The 16,368-nt window shown below is 36.7% G+C and overlaps 1 protein-coding gene across 14 annotated transcripts in view; it reads right to left on the bottom strand.

Moving 5' to 3' along the window:
- The window catches only part of Ipk1 (Inositol phosphate kinase 1), a 1,778,442-nt gene that overhangs the window by 292,133 nt on the left and 1,469,941 nt on the right, over window positions 1–16,368 (bottom strand). The window lies entirely within an intron of this gene.

Genomic DNA, 16,368 nt, shown 5'->3' with positions numbered 1-16,368 from the left:
GCATTTAGATTTGAAGGCCACCATCTGATCCACATTGGGTGACTGTTCCACTTCTGAACAATTAATTGTCACTCCACATTTTTCAATATTGGAGGCATTGTTTCCTGAATACCTTCTCTGCTAGGCCAAAACCCAAAATTACAGTAACCATTGTGGATTCCAACAACATTAAAGTGGCGGTAAAAATACATTATAATTATAATTGTACGATTAACTCAGAACATCACCCTCATAGCAGAATACGACAATCCAGTTTTCATTTTAACTGGAAAATATGAGTAGACGATTTTCTTTACTAAGCTTACTTTTGGACAGAATTTTTCGAAAGCTTTCGATGTGAAATTCTCTAATAAAAATGGCAAAAATAATATGTATGGTCTACGTTTCGACTATCTATGGTAGCTATTTTTGGGTTAAATGATAGAATTAGAAATATTTCTTATGATTCTACGGGTATGATTATGTTTCAATTGGCAGCAATTTTAACATATATTCGAAACCACAAAAGTCACTCTCATTAAGTCTGGTAGTTCTGTCTCATGTTTTATTGTAGAATAATTTCGGAAACCTTGCATTTCATTAAACATATCATCCGTTCCTGAACGCTTGTCATAACATTTCTTATGTGACTTCAGTTCGGCATGTACTGGAATAGACACTTGAGTAGACAATTCACACAATTCAATTGTGAAAGAAAATACAAAATCACTAAGAATGGTTTTATTTACTTCTGCCTGTATGGCTACTTCATTTTTCGAAATAACTCTTGTTGAACATACGCCTTCCATAAAACTTAAATTTTCATCTTTTCTTCTTTTTTATGCGTCTCTTTCGTACCTTAACGGAGCTAGTTGAGATGAGGCAGTCTTTTTCTTGTAATCTTTTATAAAACATACTGGGAACGGTATGCTAGTTTTGGGGATGTTCTGATCTCGTTCCCAATAAAATGAATACCGCAAATTCTTGCTGCGGGTGTTGGTTTCCAAGGTAAACCATCAGCAGTTGAAATCAAGAATTAAATATCGATATGACTACTTTAAATTTAAAAATAAGTATATTATTATTTATTGTTGGTAATATTATACATAATATATATATAAAGAACTCAGTAATTATGTACTATTTGAAATTTAAATTATAAATTCCTGTCGTTGATAGCTTAATGGTTATTTATAAACATAATACTATACGCATTCTATTTTTATATTAGGCCTAGTATATAATAATACTATGATTACAAGCAGTGTAGCCTTATTTACTTTCGTCTGCGTACTGCATGGATCCACAATTAGCATCGTTGCGCTTCAGTTTTCTGTTTTGGGAACGAATAAAAACAATATCGGTTGGTGTGTTCCTATAAGCATTACTACACTCAAGAACATTCCGCTTTTTAGGATCATCCATATTTCTAATCATTTAACCTGAGTTGTTAAGTATATTCATACGCTTCAAGCACAACTCTATCGCTGCTGTCCCGCAGTTAGTAACAACAGTCGCCACCAGAGGAGCTTGCACGGTGCCTATAGTACGTTCCAGAAATATGTTCGCGTTTTCCAGTGACGAAAGAGCTTTCAATATTGAATCATATTTTCGCACAGGTACTGTCCGTTTGCCTACGTAGCATTTCGATTTCCCCCACCTGCTTCTGCTCGCCCCTCTGTAATAGCTGGGCTGTCTTTGCTCTTTTCTGAAAACATTAATTTCTCTTAGGAATTGGAAGTTTACGTAATATTATACAGCTGTTTAATTTAACTTAAATAAAAGGGCCTCGTTAAGTAATTAACTGTCACGTGATTTCCTCCCTTTCTACAATCTTGCGGCATAACCACTTGGACGGACAGTAGATAGCATGTCCGAGTAATTTTATATTTTCTGGTCGGGCAGAAGTGAAGATTGAATTTACAGTACGTAGAGTAGGTACAGAATTATTTCAACATGAGTTACTAGTACGAAGGACGAAACTGGCAATTGGGATTAGATGCAATAGTCTATAGTGCGATAATATGCACAAAAGAACTGAAGCCTGTATCGAAATGAACGGTCACCATTTTCAAAATTGTGTTTAAATATTCATATTATGATTATTTTTCAATTTAACTTCTTTCTCTATATTGTACGCTAATGTGCTGTAGACAGTATAATATACACTGCTTAATGAATACGTTCGCATGGATAACTCACTTCGTGAGTAAAAACACTTATTCTTAATACAGTACTGTACTTTGATTAAAGAAAAACCTAATGAAAATTATCAAACTCAAAATCGCGATATTTCCTAGTTTACGTAAATGGATGAACTACTTTTCTTCCTTCCTATACCTAGTAGAGTGATTTGTGTTTTACGCCAGTATCATCCAGTCTTGGAGGGGGGAGCAAGCGGTGTTTCCGGTTCTCTAAAGGTATAGACAGGTTAATATTAAAAGTGTTAGTAAAAATAAAATGACGTCCCTGTATAACATTAAGGGCATTGCACTTGCTTAAAACAATAAAAAAAAAATGTTGTAAATATTTTTTCTTCTTAAAAAAAGGAACAAAATCATTTCAACTGTAGTCAACTGAAACCCCTGAGCTTCCATGCGTACCATTACACCGGTTGTTTTACATGGGCCCTCCCCATCCTTTACCACAGGCTCAATTAATTGACTACTGTGGCAGGGACGGGAACATGCGATCTTAGGCGCGATATGCTGACCGGACATATCTTGTGCGTCTTAAACCGCTCGGCTAACGAACCCAACATGAATTTACCCGATTATGCAGGTATACAAACCCCTGGTTAAGAATCAGACATTTGCGTGCAATAGTGGTATAAATCTTCCAGCTTCTAAGGGATAAGGCGCCGTAAGCGAAGAGGACATGGACAGTTGTTTCTCAGTCCCTTTCACTTCCCCTCTTATGCACAGGGTTGGTCTATGATAAGTTCCCTGTGCCTGGCCACAACTGTCTGGAAAATGATGCTGATATTTCTCACGCTGAGAGAAATAAAAATAAAATTTAGTTGATGTTCATGCCACAGGATTGATGCAACTAGTTGAAAAAAGACGTCTGCGGAGTGCGGACTGCGTTTCATATCAGCGAAATTCTACGAATAATTTCTCATCAATGGGAAAGTAGAGTGGTAAGCACTAAAAAGAAAAGGAAAAGATAAACCCACTGAAAATGAGATGGATGCAGTGCAAGAAAAAACAACAAAGAAGATTTTCTTCAATAAGATTGAATTAAGTCATGGAGTTTCGTGAAGTGAACCTTTGAATTGAAGGGTACAGAGCCATAGCGGGCCAAGCATTTATTAAAAACGGAGAAAACGAGGGTTACGGTTAACTAAATACCACAGTTTAATGAAGATTGACATATCATTTAATTTTAATGTGCATACTTTATCTTACTTGCTATAGGTTTCGATAAATTATTGTAATCAATTTATCTCTTGTTTTCTCCGTTTCTAATAAATTGCGCTTGGCCCACTATGGCTCTGAACCCTTCAATTCCATATAGAACTTACAAAGTAACCATACGCCTCCTACACTACTGCGACATGCATCAGTTCGACTTCATGTCCCTAGTGCAGTTCATTTCCCTGGTGCATCACGAGTTCTAGAAAAATCCAATACCGATGGAGAAAACAAAAGAGCACCAGTCGACTAAGTTCTATCTCGTGATAGGGGTCGTCGACGTGGGTCATCCTTGCGATAAACGTGGAACGACGAAATGCATGCATTTCAAGCTGCAGACGAACAATAGTAGGCCTACTATCCAAGGGCGACAAAGAGCTGAGTGATGTTGAAGTAATTTAAGTCATTTTTAAGACATAGTGATACAAGTGACTTTTACATAGATGTTTTGAAGTCATAAAGTATATGTGAAGTAAATAATACTTTTTTATGAGACAAGTTCGTAAAGGTTCTCTTTTTGGCACGAGTGCAAAGTTTGTGAACGCCTCGTTTCACAAACTTTACTCTCGTGCCAAGAAGATAACTTTACTAATGTGTATCATGCAATGTTTGTCTACGATATCACAAATTTATATTTAAAAAAATGCAAGTTAGAGGGGTTATAACTAGAGACCGTACTTTGTTACAGGAGGTTACAAGGTTAAGTATCACTGGAGTTTTTATAGTAATGGATGAGTGCGTGCATGTAGTACTTCTGATGCTCATGCGGAACTTGTTTTGTCAAGTTGGGCAGAACAAAACATAGATCACTTTAACAATTAGGCATACACTAATATTTACCATTTATAATTATTATTTAAACTACAGTACCGGTATGTACACTAGAACACACTATTTTTACTATTTATGTTATAATAAAGAATGTAGGTCTACATTGATCAAACATTATTTACACTATTATGTACAGTGTTGTGTACTGTAATGAAAGGTATTTTATTTCATAATACTATATCCTACTTAATTTGTAAAGTGTGTACAATAGAGTATCAGGGGCTTTAAAAACCTGATTGTCAAAAAGAGAATTTTTCGTCTCTAGAATATGATCTTTTTTCAAATATAACTTTTGTTGAATATGATTTTTATTTTTCACATATCAATTGTCCTTCATTATGAAATATTTCCTTGATACAAATTGTCCTATTTAACACTAAATTGTGATTGTTTAACTCTTCGAATTACATGTAACTAAACACATCTACATCTTGCTGTTATTATTATTATTATTATTATTATTATTATTATTATTATTGCGAAACTTGGACTCTCACTTTGATAGAGGAACAGAAGTTAAGAGTGCTTGAGAATAAGGCGCTTACGAAAATATTTGGTGGTAAGAGGATGAAGTTACAGGAGAATGGAGAAAGTTACGTAACGCAGAACTGCACGCATTCTATTCTTCAGCTGACATAATTAGGAACACTAAATCCAGACGTTTGAGATGGGCAGAGCATGTAGCACGTATGAGCGAATCCAGAAATGCACATAGAGTGTTAGTTGGGAGATCGGAGGGAAAAAACCTTTGGGGAGGCAGAGACGTAAATGGAGGGTATTATTAAAATGGATTTGAGGGAGGTGGAATATAATTGGAGCGAGTGGATTAATCTTGCTCAGTATAGGGACCGATCACGGGCTTATGTGAGGACGGCAATGAATCTCCAATTTCCTTGAAAGCCGTAAGTTATTATTATTATTATTATTATTATTATTATTATTATTATTATTATTATTATTATTATTATTGTCCCATTACTTTCTGTGTTGCTGTTATTTATATTTGCTGTGCACGTTTTTACTGTTTGAGTGGAAGAGAAGGGCATATAATCTTAACTCTGCTAAGGAAAACTTATTTACATAAATGAATAAATAATTTAAATTGCAGGATACATCATCGTAGTATCAGTTTTTGTTACTATAATGCATTGTAGACAGTCTATCTGGTCTAGTTTGGAATCATGAATAGAATGTCAACTTCAGCACAAAGAAGATGCTGTGGCACGCGCCATACATGACGTCACGTTAATATAGGCCTAGTCTCTGAAAAGCTAACCTTATATCCGTACGGATATAAAATACGGTCCCTAGTTATAAGATCACGATTTCATGGCCGTCTAAATTCAAAGTTAAATATCCATGAAAGCACACCTTGTTTTATTCATGATCACGATTTCATGGCCGTCTAAACGAAAATGATAAGCGCCAAAGCGCTTGCGGTTAGTATATTTAATGTAATGATTTTCGTAAACGTTAACATTAGAAGTGAACGACAATGTGAACACAGAAACTTGCAAACCACAAGCTTTTCGTTTGCGGCGACGTCAGCGACCATAATGAAACAAAGACACTATCTGAATACGCATAAAATGAGCGCTGTCGGAGAACGTTGGAAGAAACAAATTAAAATGGAATCGTTTGACGAAAGATTGATTCTCTTCCATTCATATCACTGTCTATATGACAAACCATGTCATTCAGATAAAGATAGTAAGTACGCTGAAAGAAAGTAAATACGTATATGGAAGACAATCGCCATGAACATGAAATGGAAGCGTATGTATTTGGTTAATTTATTTTATCACATTCACAACATTATAGCTAACCTATAATATTAAGTATATCTAGGCTAAATACTAGAGATGAACAAAACTAACTGCCGCTCTCGCTCGCTGTGTTCGTTGCATTTGTCTTTCGAGTCTCGCTCATCATTCTCGAAATAGGATTTGATCGGCGTGGAAAGATTTTGTAACTTTGAATAACATACATAATTGAAATAAATAACATTATAAATGTTTAAATGAGACAAAAAGACAAAAGCAGAACAGTATCTTAGTTATCAAAATGTTCTGGTTCTATTATATGATATTACCTATGGTTATATGAAAAAAAAAAAAACAATTCTCAAATAAATTTGCATTTCTAAGAAATATAAAGCATAATAATATCTTTTTACTTGAGATTGCATATTTGATCTTAAACATATGAAAAGAAAATTCCCAGCCTTTTAATAAGGGCCTAGTAAATAAAGACTTTAGAACTGTATATATTATTGTAATGTACCGAAGTACATATTATATTTCCATACAGATATTCGGCGTCATCATACGATGAAAGAGTAATGGAACGGAGAAAAATTCTCTCCGGCGCCGGGATTTGAACCCGTCACTCATATCAAGTGCACCTCAGCACATGTGTGGACTTCGGTCCTAGGTTCATAGATATCTATGACGTAGTGCAGAGGGCGGCCACTAGAGGGAACCCAAGAGTTGGAACTTAAAACTGAGACGATTCTTCCGACGCCGGGGTGGAATCCGGTGTGGCTTAGTGGATAAAGCGTCAGCACGTAGAGCTGAAAACCCGGGTTCAAATTCCGGCGCCGGAGAGAATTTTTCTCCGTTCCATTACTCTTTCATCGTGTGATGACGCAGAATATCTGCATGGAAATATCATATGTACTTCGGTACATTACAAAAATATATATGATATGCGTAAATCACTTCGTGATTTAAGACGGCGCTTATTCCGTCGGATAACGGCCAACTAGTCACTCATATCGAGTGCACCTCAGCACATGTGTGGACTTCGGTCCTAGGTTCATAGATATCTATGACGTAGTGCAGAGGGCGGCCACTAGAGGGAACCCAAGAGTTGGAACTTAAAACTGAGACGATTCTTCCGACGCCGGGGTGGAATCCCGTGTGGCTTAGTGGATAAAGCGTCAGCACGTAGAGCTGAAAACCCGGGTTCAAATCCCGGCGCCGGAGAGAATTTCTCTCCGTTCCATTACTCTTTCATCGTACTTTAGAACTGATTACACTGCCCAACAATGAAAATGCTTCGGGCTCAAAAATAGCTAATTCTTATGTATTTCCACCTGCTGAATTAAAAAATCACCATAAAAACGACAGATTTGCTCTTGCTTTGGAGATAAAGTGACATTTCCTTTTTTAGAGACAACATTTTCAGTTTGCGGGAAATTTGTGGGAAATTTTGTTTTGGAAGTTGGCACACCTGTCAAATAACAAAACCAAATGTTCTTCAGCTGTTTGTAAGTTACAAACATAGATATTGTTGCTGTGACTGTGAATTTCATATTGTTTCTGCTGTAATTAATGCAGAATTTCTGGTTTGGAAGTGTTTTTAAAGTGTAAAATTTGTAAAAATGGCACGAAAATTGTGTGTTTAAAGTAGAAAATGAAGACAGTGTGGAACAAGAAGAAGAATCCAACAAGCCTTCCACATCCCAAGACCCTGATTTTGAGGAAAAAGATAATAAACCGCACAGACTGAGTCAAGTGGAATTGAGTGATCTCATAAGGGTAAGAACACGTTGCCGCCTAGCTTTAAAGCTAGCAGGCTCCGCTAGCAGTGTTTATGAAAGACAAGGAAGCTTGGTGTGCACAAATTGGAACTTGTTTGCAGGTCGCTTTAATCTGTCAGCTGACTCACAGCCGATTAGGTCATCTCCTTGGAATCTCTGTGTAGACTTGATATCGCAAGGGATTCAAGTAGTGAGGACGAATTTGATTTATTAGACAGTGCAGAATCAAAGTGATTATTATTACAAGAAATCTTTTCTCGAGAGTGTTCCCTTCATCCTATAAATAATAAAGGGTTGCGTTTGGTGAATATTATCTTTTTAAATATCTGCGGAACTTTCCAGAAAAATGCATTAGCTACCCGAGAGTGGGAATCGAAACTTTCGATTATCTTCTCTATTTAACTAAAGATTTCATACAGAAGGCTTGGAAAAATTGCCAGGGAATCCTATTTTGCAGGAAGAACGGCTTATACTCACACTGAGGTAAACTGTACAATTCTTACAAAATAGTGCCTAGTGAACATTCTCAATAATTTGATTAATATTAGTTATTATTTATTTGTTTATTTTTTTTATTTTTCGTGGTATTAAGGCACATGCAGAAGAAAGCGATTAAACTCTTGAAATGAGGTCGAAGACTGCAAATCAGGCCTATTGGTGAACGACGATGTCCATTCATCCGAATTCATTAGTAGTTTGTAATTAAAAAATTAATTAAATTCTACCTCCAGTTTTGAATCTATACGAAAAGTTAATGTCGTGGCAGGTCTTTCGAACACACGAGCAATACGTTTTTCTACATCCAATGTGTGCAGTGTTTTAAAACTTTACAACCACTGACACAGGATTCCCGCCACGAGTGAAGCAAGCGGTATGCTCAAGGCGGAGCTTGACAGGCCGCTGGCTGATAGTCGGAGTAGCCAAGCATGATATTTCCCGCTCCGTTTAACTTATCACGTCGTAGCACCTATGATATTCAAACAATCGCGCTGCAATTTTTTGTATTGATAGGTCAATACCCAAGGGAAGCATAGAAAACAATTCGAAGTCAAAATATTGTTTTTAAAAGTGAAAAAAAAAAAAGAAAATACTGACTCTGAAGTGATCTGCTCACAGAAAAAAATTTTCGGTAAGCGGTAAACTTTTTTTGTTTTGCACGTTAGATGGGGGGGGGGTCAAAGCGAGAAAAATGTTGAGTAAGAATGGAAATTCGTTTTAAAAGTTACCGCTCCTCAAAATCTTTACTGGTTACCGAGTTACGGCCAATTAACGTCAAAACTAAATCACACGCGTGTAGTTTAAAATAGAATACAAATTTGTGTAAATTAAAAAGCACGAATTACACAAATAATTGATAAAAGTCGTCTCTACTAATTATACAAGTCATCATTGACATCTGGTCCACAGATCACCTCTCCAATGCCTCTCTGCTCCACGCCGAGACTTGCGCTGCAAGCTTGAAAGAATGACTGAAACCATTCTTGGAGCTTACAGCGTGCTGGAAAGCTATAGGGAAGACCAGGTAACTTGATACCCTAAGGGTGAAACCTAACCATTTTTCCCCCATTACTACAAATGCTAGTGGATTATGGTGATTTTCTAGTTTGAAGATTGAATTTTCTTTTGCCAACTTCGTTTCGAATTTCGATACTGACAAATACTATAAATGGTAGTGATTTTGTAACTGGTATGTTGGCAGCTGAGGCAAATATCGACAATATTTGCCGGTACTGGAGTTCCATGAAATTAAAATTGTACTAGATTTCTCAGCAGGTTACTGGAAGATAGTGAAATTCGAACTTATTAATAATTAATTAATATTAGTATTAATATTAATACATAATAGTTATTTTATGTGTTGCTTTGTGGTTATAATTCAAGAATAGTCAGATAAGTACGAATAAATATAATATACTTGGGCGTGATAATGCACGTGGGTAATGGATAGAAATATTATTTCAAATTTTAATGAATTTCTTTCGTGTTTAGATTTTTACTACTATGTCAAAAAAATGAAATAGTGTTGCAGTGACTCCTCCAAGGAAGAAAATGTGTGGCATTCAGAGTACGCTTCAGAAATCTGTAGTTCACGTGTATAATGAGTTGAAGAAAGAAGATAATGAAGAAGGAATTATGCTAACGGAGACAGCAATTGCAACCAGAATAGCAAAATTATTAGGAGTAAGTATTCTTAAGCATACATTTCAAAGTGGTATTCAATTTTAGGAGTTTGCACTAATAATTTCATGATTGTGGTCAAACAAAACAAATTTTTTGGTTAGGCCTAGATGTTTAATCAAGCCAGTGATTTTCATATTGCCAAACTAAATACATTTAAGATACTATAATACTGCAGTAGGTGATAGCTTAAATACATTTACAAATTAGACGAACAAATAATCAAACAGCACGAAAGTAAATTTCCAGTTTTCTCTTTTGGTATTAAATTAACCGTTCAGATCACAATTTACATGCCACATCGGCCGAAGAAAATACAAGTCATATTGTAATTATTAACTTGATATTGTAGCAAATATTACATTAATGTTGGCCTGTTATGGTGCTTAAAAATAATTCAGTTTTATATAATAACTATATAACATACTCTATAAAGCATAGGAACGTTGACTCTGGCTGAATAATTTATTCATGACTGGTCTAAGTAATATTAAATATGGTGTTTCTTCAGAAAAGCTACCCCACCCAATGTACTTGTTAAGATATAACACTCGAGAGGACGAGGACGCACTACTGGGAAACTAACCATTTCTCTTCGTCCTGGACCTCTCGCATGTTATATTGGTAATTAGTAACAAGTTTGAGGGAGGGACTACAACAATGCATTAGAATATACAGGTAAGTGTCAAAGGATTTTTGTGCTGAAAGTATTTGTGGCTGTGCACTAAAACCACGTGTTCATCACTATGTAAATATCACAGAAATCAATTAAACAAAATAAAATTATGCCTTCTTTGATGTAGCTTTTCTGGAGAATTACCTAAATATTAGCCTACTTAAACCTATCGTAGACCCAACCTAACATGTTGATCATTTTCTATTCATATAGCTGTAAATCTTGGTATCATGCATGAATTTTATGATATAACAATTTTTAGAAGTGTTATGTTATTGTTTGTTATTACAGCTTGGCTTTACTACAGCCACGAAAGTGATAAATTCATAGAAGGGGACCCCACTTGTGACACCAGGAATACATAGACTACGTAAACATCCAGTGACTGATGCTGATGATTTTACGAAAGATGCAATTGCGAGATTTATTTATGACAAGTTACATAAAGGTAGGGAAGTTACAGGAATTATTGTGTTGATTTATGCAATGTAATTCTGATATTAGTCATATGTATAAAAATGTGGCATAATTTTCCTTTACTGTTACAGGGGAAGTACTAACAGCAGCAAAAGTTCTGGAACATATGAATGATGATTATGAAACATATTTATTTAGAGTATCCTTATCATCGGTGAAAAAAATTTTGAAAGAGATTAAATTTCTATGGAGCAAAGGGGATCCTTATACACACGTATGAGAAAGTGATGTTATTCGTTTTTAAGAGAATATATAAGAAATGTGGAGAGTGAGAACCCCAAACCCATACTATTCTTGGATGAGACTTGGATTTTTATGAATGGTAAATTTCAATGTATTGTGAGACATTGAGTGATTGAATTTTTTACTAACAAATAGGTTAACACTTATGTGGAATATGAAATTGCAATTAATATAGGCTACTAGTAATGAATTCAGGTGGGAACAACATGTTTTGCAATTAATAGTTTCATATTACTCAGGCCGGCGGCTTTACTCAGGCCGGTGGAGAGGAAGTACGTATTTTTCGCAGCGGAGAAAAGGTTTGAGCAATGGGCTGTGAGTTGGAGCTGTACCGGGCAAGGATAGGCGGCTGGGCGGCCAGGTCAAGGATGCAGCGGAGCGTGAAAGGGACAGCTTTGGCAGGTCTGGCTGAGTGTCTCTTCTTTCACATAGTGATCGCGATACTACTAATTATTGGTGGTATCGAACTGAATCCAGGACCTGCAAGCGACAACGGAGTGATCAGTGTCAAGTGTGGCAGCTGTAGAAAGAACCTACGAGTAGGCGTGCTGTGCAACCAGTGCGAGAAGTGGTTCCATCTGACTTGTCAGAAGATCAAGAGGGAACAGATAGTAGAAGAAACGTGGCTGTGCAAGGACTGCGGGAACGAGGCAGGCAGCAGGGAGCTCATCGGTCTTCGGAACGAGGTGAAGAAGCTACGGGAGAATCTAGAGACGGCGGAGCAACGAATCAAGTTTCTGGAGGACGAAAATAAGTTGTTGCGACGGGAAAAGGAAAATGGCGAAGAGAGGGAGGAGAAGAAGAAGCATGGTGCGGCAAGTGTTATCATCGGAGACTCCATCATTCGACACGTAGGGAATCTACAATCGGAGCTGGCGACAGAGTGTTACCCTGGGATTAGAGTGAAAGAAATGAAAAGCGTGATCGAAAATCAGGAACGAGGGGACCCGAAAAATATCGTCCTTCACGTAGGAACAAACGATTTGCGAAGAGGTGTTGATTATATCATGGCAGATGTATATGACTTGGTGATGGAAACGAAGAAGAAATATCCGGCAGCTGGGATTGTCATCAGTGGAATCGTCAGACGGAGGGATGTGAACTGGAGAAAAGTGGGTCGTGTGAATAAAGCTTTCGAGTGGGTAGCGGAGTGTCTTGGTGCGCGTTTCGTCGATCCAAATTCCTGGATAGACGACAGATGCTTCGGAAGAGACGGAATCCACCTAAATCGGAGGGGAGCTGCAGACATGGGATCCCTCTTCGCGCGGGTAGTTACTACAACATGGCGCGGCGGGATCGAGGATCCATCAGCTGGCAGCGGCACCGAAGGACCATCAGCCGACGGCGGGGGCGTGGGACTACCGGCGGTCAGCGGGGGTGTGAGTCTAACAGCGGGTGGAGGGGTCGAGGGACTACCAGCGGGCGGTGCGGTCGAAGACCTATCCGCGGGCAGCGTAGACCTGCAGTGACGGCGAGGTGCCACGGGGATTCAGAATGTTCAAGTAAGGACAGGCCTACTAAGACTACTGCAGGTTAATTGCCGAAGTATTAGAAATAAACTTATTCCGTTTTGGAACTTGGTCGATGTTTATAATCCAGATGTAATAATTGGGACGGAATCATGGCTTAGGGAAGACATAAATGACTCGGAAATTTTTAGGTCGGATTATAGAGTCTTCAGAAAGGATAGAAGTGAAAAGGGAGGGGGAGTTTTCGTTCGTACTAAGATAGAAATAAGTACCAATCTTCTGTGGATACATGAGGAAGTTGAAATATTGAATGTTCAGATAAGAAATGGGCGGGAAACCTTAGATGTAATAGCATGTTACAGACCACCCAGTGAATTAAACAATTTAACTTTGCACAAACTAAATAAATACCTTAATACAGTATCAGAAGACCGAAACGTAGTAATTGCTGGGGATCTACACCTCCCGAAAATTAACTGGAACGGGATTTCAGGTACCAATTCAGATGCACAGACCCTTGTTAATGAATTGATCTGGCGTAAAGATTTCAAGCAGGTAGTAAATGGTCCGACGCGTGACAATGCCCTCTTAGATGTTTACCTACTAAGACCTGTCTCTCTCTTTGTCAACTCTGAAAGTCTTAATAAAATAAGTGATCACAATAGCGTCTTATTAGAAATCTTCTGGGAAAACACAGTAAATCCGAGGTCAAGTCTACTGTCTGTCTGGAATTTTAACAAAACCGATGTCCATGAATTACAAACGTTTCTACGACAAAAGCATGATGACTTTCTAAGGACTGAAGGAAATATGGAAAATGTGTGGCATAAATTTAAGTGTATAATTTTCGAGGCATTAGTAAAATGTGTACCTTCTACAATAATTAAGAAAAATCCGGACCCAGAATATTACACTAATTATATTCGCTACTTAAAGAAAAAGACAAGGCGCGCATTTAGCAAACGTAAACGGAGCCATGAGCATTGGGAAAAATATATCGAATTAATTAAGAAACTTGAGTGTGAAAAAAGGTTAGCTCAGGAAAATTGTCTAAAAACTATTTTAAAAGAAGATGAAAGTAACAATTGGAGACAGTTTTATAATTATGTACGCAGGAGAAAAGGGAAAAATGAAGGAGTAGTGCTTTTACGAAATCAGAACGGAGAAAGTATAACTGATGACAAAGAAAAGGCCGACTTATTAAATTCCTATTTCATTTCGGTTTTCAATAATAATAATAATAATAATAATAATAATAATAATAATAATAATAATAATAATAATAATAATAATAATAATAATCCCGCTGATAGGAGTGGTTGTGTCACAGACCGTGAATGTGAACCAAATTCGACTTTCAAAATAACTTCCAAAGGGGTTAGAGAGAGAATAACGAAATTAAAAAATCGGAAGTCTCGAGGACCAGATAGTATTGCAACAGAGATTCTTAAATTAGGTTCCGAGGCCATAATTCCATACTTAATGCGTATATTTCATGTTTCCATAAACAATGCAGCTATTCCATGTGACTGGAAATCAGCTATAGTGGTACCCATACATAAAGGTGGAAATAAATTAGATGTCGGAAACTACAGACCGATTAGCCTTACATCTGTCGTATGTAAAGTCATGGAGCATTTGATATCGGATTATATTCGTCATGTTCTAAATGCGAAAGACTGGTTTTACAACCGCCAGCATGGTTTAGGGAAGGCTTCTCATGTGATAGTCAAATTACGTCGCTGGTTCAGGATCTAGCTGAAGAGGTAGATAGAGGCGGAAGAATCGATGCAGTTGTGATTGACTTTTCGAAAGCATTTGATTTGGTGCCACATGACATATTAATAGATAAGTTAAGTAGGCTAGGAATAGATAAAAGAGTGGTGCTATGGATCCAAGAATTCTTAAAAGGTAGAACCCAGAGAGTTAGAGTAGGTCATGAAATATCGGAAATTGGAAATATAAGTTCAGGGGTGCCACAGGGCAGCGTTCTGGGTCCATTACTCTTTATAATATACGTAAATGACCTATGCCAGAATATTACATCAAATGTGAGGCTATTTGCAGACGACTGCATTATCTATAGAAAGATTAGAAATAATTCAGATGTAGAGTCTATTCAAAGAGACTTGAATAACATTTACAACTGGGCGTTAAAGCATAGGATGAAAATAAATGGTTCTAAAAGTAAATCTATAACATTTTGTAAAACCCGAGAGGAGACTAGTCTTAATTACGAATTCAGTGGTGTTGTAATTCCGCAAGAAAAATGTTGTAAATACCTAGGAGTGTATTTAAACTCCAAACTTTCTTGGGGAGAGCATGTTGATAATGTTACAGGCAAAGCATGGAGGGCACTTCACTTTATTATGAGAATCTTGAGAAAGGCTAGCCCCAAATCGAGGGAAATAGCATATCTAACATTAGTGCGACCGTTAATGGAATACGGAACTACGTGTTGGGATCCCTATAGAATATATCAGATAAATTCCTTAGAAAGAATACAGTATAGGGCAGCTAAATTTGTTAAAGGTAAAAGAGAAGATGGAAACGATACGATAAAAGAACTTAAATGGGAAACTTTGGAAAACAGACGTAGGAAAACTGGAATAATATCATTGTATAGAGCACATCTAGGTCAGAAAGCATGGGTAGACATAACGGCTCGGTTAGAAAAGCCAACGTACTATGGTAGGAACGATCATGATTTTAAAATCAAATGTAGGAAACAGAAAACGGAAGTAGGTAAATTCTCATTTTTAAATAGAACTATAAATGATTGGAATGACCTACGTGCAGCGGTCTTTGAGGGCTGTCCTTCCTTAAGGAGATTCAAGAATAATTTAAAGAGTTGTGTATAAAGTGAAAATTAAAATTAAGGTGACATTCAACATTTAATTTTTTAAGGTGACATGTATTTATCTAGCCTGACGAGTTTACTTCCTTGGTTTGAATTGTAAATTATTTAAAAATAGCGTGTAAGAGGGCCTTAGACTAGAAATGTTTAGTTTAAATGTAGTTCTGTTTATAAGTAAGCATAAGAATGCAATTATTTGACTTATTTGAACTGTTGTATCAGTGAAGCGAGGTGAGTCAGTGAAGTTATGGTTTTACAGTGCAGTGAACAGTTCCGATCAGTGATAATTTATAGCGTCAATGAAATGTGTTCTATAGTGTCAGTGAAATGTGTTACAGAGTGTCAGTGAAATGTGTGCTAAAGTGTCAGTGAAATGCGTCATAGTGCCACTACAGGGAATGAAATGAGAGTAAAGTGAAAGACTATTGAGATTTATGTAGGACCTATACATAATTATGTAGGTTGTGTTGTAAAATTAGGTGTTTTATTTTATGTTTTATTATTATTGTGTTAAATTGTATTGTGTATTCTTATTGTATTGTGTATAAAATTGTATATGTGTTGTAAATTGTATTATGTATTGTAAATTTTATTGTGTATAGCTTATCATTTTAACTGTGTATTGTTAATATTGTATATACCACTGCCACTGGGTGCTTGCCCACTTGCAGTGTAAATAAATACATACATTATAACTAGAG

The sequence above is a fragment of the Periplaneta americana genome, chromosome 10 (assembly GCF_040183065.1).
Source record: "Periplaneta americana isolate PAMFEO1 chromosome 10, P.americana_PAMFEO1_priV1, whole genome shotgun sequence".
NCBI lineage: Eukaryota > Metazoa > Arthropoda > Insecta > Blattodea > Blattidae > Periplaneta > Periplaneta americana.
The sequence above is the reverse complement of the archived record's forward strand: the minus strand, read 5'-3'. Positions and strand labels throughout refer to the sequence as shown.